Raw genomic sequence first — 6,000 nt, forward strand, 5'->3', positions numbered from 1 at the left:
GGCCTGCCGGTGTAACTGCTAAACTGCTTTTTGACTGTACACTGTATTGCATGATTCTAGCAGGTTCACTCATGCGTTTGTTCTAGTAGCTGTGTTGACTATGACGTGACAATGGTGAAGGCTGTGTGAAGCGTTTAGCAGTCATGATAGGAAGGTTTGGCTTGGAAAGGTTTTTTCGCCTGGTCACAGACAGCTGATGTGTTGTGCACTGAAGTCCACAAGCAAAGGCAAAAGGTTAGAGGAGGAGAGCACGTAGATACTTGCGAGAAGGAATTATATATACAACATTATATATATACAACGAGCAAAGTGATCATGCTGTTTTTATGTCGCTGCTATGAAAGTGAACTGTGTTTGCGTGAGATCAGTGGTGTATTCATTCTGCCGATTCTGTGGAAAAATGTTTCTTAAACAGAACCAAACGGAACGAAACAGGGATAAAAATACCTGAATTTGTCCAATAGAAACTCACATTTGCAACTGTTTGACAAACCATTACATCATAGATCAGCTAGATGCAGGCAAGAGTGTGCAAAGCAGTCTTCAAAAAGAAAGGAGGACCAATGCACTCTTCATATAATTGATTAAAATGCCTTTATTAGTATGGCATGTTCAATAGAAACAATGTTTTTAAAAAACCGACGCGTTTCGGCTGCATGGCCTTCATCAGGGTGTACAAAGAAATAATACAATGTTCTCTGTTTAACAGCTTTTCCAATTAACCCTAATTAGAAGGGGGAGTGGTTAAAATTGATTGGACACACCTAGTAAGCAATAGTATACACACTTTAAAGTGAAATGCTGCAGCTATGTTATCATAAAAATGTAACTCCAAACTAGAAGTATCAGAACACTTAGAAAGGTAGTTCTAACCTTAAATATGTCTGGGCGAAGTGTCAAGAATAAGAAAGCAATACATTCCATAGTACACTAGAACACAGCAAAACATGAACAACAAGAGTCTAAACACTTCTAATAGAAGAATCTAAAAAGTTTAGTTTTTGAAATATTTAGGACTAACATATCCTTGCCACCCATTCTGAGACTAATGCAGCTCTTTGTTCAGTGTTGGCATGTCGTTAGTAAAGATTGAAAAATGTAAGGGGCCTAGACAGCTGCCCTGGGGATTTTGTTGGAGAGGCTTCCATTAAAGAATACCCTCTGTGTTCTGTTAGACAGGTAACTCTTTATCCACAATATAGCAGGGGGTGTAAAGCCATAACACATACATTTTTCCAGCAACAGACTATGATCGATAATGTCAAAAGCCGCACTGAATCTAACAAAACAGCCCCACAATCTTTTTATCATTAATTTATCTCAGCCAATCATCAGTCATTTGTGTAAGTGCTGTGCTTGTTGAATGTCCTTCCTTATAAGCATGCTGAAAGTCTGTTGTCAATTTGTTTACTGTGAAATAGTATTGTATCTGGTCAAACACCATTTTTTTCCTAAAGTTTACTAAGGGTTGGTAACAGGCTGATTGATTGGCAATTTGAGCCAGTAAAGGGGGCTTTAATATTGTTAGGTAGGGGGAATAACTTTTGCTTCCCTTCAGGCTTGAGGGCACACATTTTCTAGTAGGCTTAAATTGAAGTTATGGCAAATAGGAGTGGCAATATCATTCGCTATTATCCTAAGTAATTTTCCATCCAAGTTGTCAGACCCCGGTGGCTTGTCATTGTTGATAGACCAAAATAATTTTAACCTCTTCCACACTTACTTTACGGAATTCAAAATTACAATGCTTGTCTTTCATAATTTGGTCAAATATACTTGGATGCATAGTGTCAGCGTTTGTTGCTGGCATGTCATGCCTAAGTTTGCTAATCTTGCCAATGAAAAAAAAATAGTTAAAGGCAATATCAGTGGGTTTTGTGATGAATGAGCCATCTGATTCAATGAATGATGGAGCGGAGTTTGCCTTTTTGCCCAAAATGTCATTTAAGGTGCTCCATAGCTTTTCACTGTCATTCTTTATGTAATTTATCTTTGTTTCATAGTGTAGTTTCTTCTTCTTTTTATTCAGTTTAGTCACATGATTTCTTAATTTGCAGTACGTTTGCCAATCGATTGTACAGCCAGAATTACTTCTCATTTCTTTTGCTGCATCCCTCTCAACCATACCATTTTTCAATTCATCATCAATCCACTGGGATTGAACAGTTTTTACAGTAATTTTCTAAATGGGTGCATGCTTATTAGTAACTGAGATGAGCAGATTCATAAATGTGTCTAGTGTCTGGTTGCTCGTCATTGCACACAACGGACCAACAAATATTCTTTACATCAACAACATAGGAATCACTACAAAAGTTATTGTATGACCTCTTATACACTATATTAGGCCCAGCTTTTGGAACTTCGGTTTTCCTAGATATGGCAATTATATTGTGATCACTACATCCAATGGATTTGGATACTGATTTAATACAAATTTCCGCAGCATTAGTAAAGATGTGATCAATACATGTTGATGATTTCATTCCTGTGCTGTTTGTAACTACCCTGGTAGTCTGATTGATAACATGAACCAGGTTGCAGGCACTAGTTACAGTTTGAAACTCTCTCTTGAGTGGGCAGCCTGATGAAAGCCAGTCAATATTTAAATCACCCCAAAAATATACCTCTCTACTGATATCACATACATTACTTGGGTCAATGATAAGTCATTGTTTCAATGCAGCCTTATAATGCTGTGAAAGGATCCAGGAACTCAAATGATTTGGGTGGATCCCATTCTCCTTGAAATATGAGCTTTGTTTCCAGAAGGTATCAAAATTGTCAATAAAAGTTGTGAATGGTATGGACAGGCATAAGATACGGACAACGAACACAATTGCATTTTATCGATGACAATTTGAATGCACAGAGATGAGGAAATCCTGAGGACCATTATCATGCCATTCCTCCGCCACAATCACCTCATGTTTCAGCATGATAAAGCACGGCCCCATGTTGCAAGGATCTGTACACAATTCCTGGAAGCTGAAAATGTCCCAGTTCTTCCATGGCCTGTATAGTCACCAGACATGTCACCCATTGAGAATGTTTGGGATGCACTGGATTGACGTGTACAACAGCGTGTTCCAGTTCCTGCCAATATCCAGAAACTTTGCACATCCATTGAAGAGGAGTGGGACAACATTCCACAGGCCACAATCAACAGCCTGATCAACTCTATTCGAAGGAGATGTGTCGCGCTGCATGAGGCAAATGGTGGTCACACTAGATACTGACTGGTTTTATAGATCCACGCCCCTACTAGGTATCTGTGACCAACAAATGCATATCTGTATTCTCAGTCAGGTGAAATCCATAGGTTAGGGCGTAATTTATTTATTTCAATTGACTAATTTCCTTATGTGAACTGTAACTCAGTAAAATCTTTGAAATTGTTGCATGTTGGTTTATATTTTTCTTCAGTATATATATATATATATATTCCAAAACCGTTTTGAAAGCAAGAATTAGCAAGAAAGAGCAGCAATAATTGAGCAGCACTGCATAAAGTATATGTGTAATCTGACATGTAAATGATAAATAAATGGAGGTGTGGAATTATAATTCACAACTCATATTTAAAGACTCACTTAGGACTATATTGAAAAATAAACTGACTCTGTATGAAAAGAGAGTGTTGGAAAGCCTTCCCAACACCTCTAACAGAGAAACCATTCCAACAGAGGATTTCAAAACATGTTTTTATGCCGCCTGAACCGCCACTAATTTTCAGGTTTAAAATCTGACTGAAAACAGCAAATCTCTACTCATAAACCTGGACGGACACATTGAGCTACAAAAGAAGATTGACTCCCTGATACAGTTGGCATGGTAATGGACATTAAGGCTACTAAAGCAGAACTGTCTATGTTTTAGCATAATGTACAGGTCATTTGGAAATGTGATTTTATTGTCTGTGAAACCCAGATGAAGTGTCTATTGAACACTATGTTGCTGATTCAACAGCAGTTCTGTTGACAAGAGGTTGTGGGGAGTCAACGACAGAGGTCCTCAAATATCAAAACATCTAGACACATTGGTGAGCGGAGGGAATGGTGAGGGATACAGAAAGAGAGCGACTTTTTGGAAATGAAGACATTTTGGTTATAAAAAAAAATTATAAAAAAAAGATTTAGTCCGACAATCCCCAAAAATTACAGCAATGTTCTGAGAACTACTTAATGCACTTTCCTAATCATGTACGCAGCATTTTTTTATGAATATAAATGACTCACACATTCATTTTACATTATGGTGATTAATGTTTTGACACTATGATGACATAGTTTCCATTGGCAGATGATTACAAGTAATAAAGTCCCATTTTCAGTTTATTGCATCATATAGGAAAATGTTATAAATGTCTGTTCCTTTCTGTAAACCTTTCAACAATATTACATAGAGCATTGACACTAACTAGCCTTTAGAGCAAGGGGGGGGGGGGGGGGGGGGGAGTACGGCCCACCGGGCACTTCTATCCGGCTCGCGAGACATTAAAAAAAATGATCCCCAATTTCGTGGTATCCAATTGGTAGTTACAGTCTTGTCCCATCGCTGCAACTCCCATACGGACTCGGAAGAGGCAAAGGTCGAAAGCCATGCGTCCTCCGAAAAACGACCCAGCTTCTTGACACAATGCCCGCTTAACCCGGAAGCCAGCCCCACCAATGTGTCAGAGGAAACACTGTACACCTAGCGACCGTGTAAGCGTGCATGCGCCCGGCCCGCCACAGGAATTGCTAGAGCGCAGGACAAGGAAATCTCGGCCTGCACAAATCCTCTCCTAACCTAGACGATGCTGGGCCAATTGTGCGCTGCCTCGTGGGTCTCCCAGTCACGGCCAGCTGTGACACAGCCTAGGATCGAACCCGGGTCTGTAGGGACACCTCAAGCACTGCGATGTAGTGCCTTAGACCGCTGCGCCACTCGAGAGGCCCCTGCAAATTGATTTTAACAAACAATTGGTTCCCCAAAAGAATGCAGCCCTCCATTGAATTTCAAAATCCTGATTTAGAGGATATCACTTTTACTTTGTCTCCTTGCTTTTTGACTTTTTGTTCTTCTCCCCAGCTTTGGATGTCTCATCCTGCAAAACAATAAAGGAAAATAACACTGAATAAATGAGGGAAAAGAGAAGAGTTCGAAGAGCACCACTTCATTACGTAGATGGAAAACAAATAGTATTCGTCGACAACCAGTGAGTTGTTCACCCTGTTGTCAGTGTATCAGTTTTCTATGCTTTCAGTGTACAGTCGTGGCCAAAAGTTTTGAGAATGACATAAATATTAACACAAAGTCTGCTGCCTCAGTGTCTTTAGATATTTTTGTCAGACGTTACTATGGAATACTGAAGTATAATTACAAGCATTTCATAAGTGCCAAAGGCTTTTATTGGCAATTACATGAAGTTAATGCAAAAACTCAATACTTGCAATGTTGACCCTTCTTTTTCAAGACCTCTGCAATCCACCCTAGCATGCTGTAAATTAACTTCTGGGCCACATCCTGACTGATGGCAGCCCATTCTTGTATAATCAATGCTTGGAGTTTGACAGAATTAGTGAGTTTTTGTTTGTCCACCCGCCTCTTGAGGATTGACCACAAGTTCTCAATGGGATTAAGGTCTGGGGAGTTTCCTGGCCATGGACCCAAAATATCAATGTTATGTTCCATGAGCCACTTAGTTATCACTTTTGCCTTATGGCAAGGTGCTCCATCATGCTGGAAACGGCATTGTTCCTGGATGGTTGGGAGAAGTTGCTCTCGGAGGATGTGTTGGTACCATTCTTTATTTATGGCTGTGTTCTTAGGCAAAATTGTGAGTGATCCCACTCCCTTGGCTGAGAAGCAACCCCACACATGAATAGTCTCAGGATGCTTTACTGTTGGCATGACACAGGACTGATGGTTGCGCTCACCTTGTCTTCTCCGGACAAGCTTTTTTTACGGATGCCCCAAACAATCGGAAAGAGGATTAATCAGAGAAAATGACTTTAC

Source organism: Salmo salar, chromosome 23 (assembly GCF_965601325.2).
Source record: "Salmo salar chromosome 23, fSalSal1, whole genome shotgun sequence".
Lineage (NCBI taxonomy): Eukaryota > Metazoa > Chordata > Actinopteri > Salmoniformes > Salmonidae > Salmo > Salmo salar.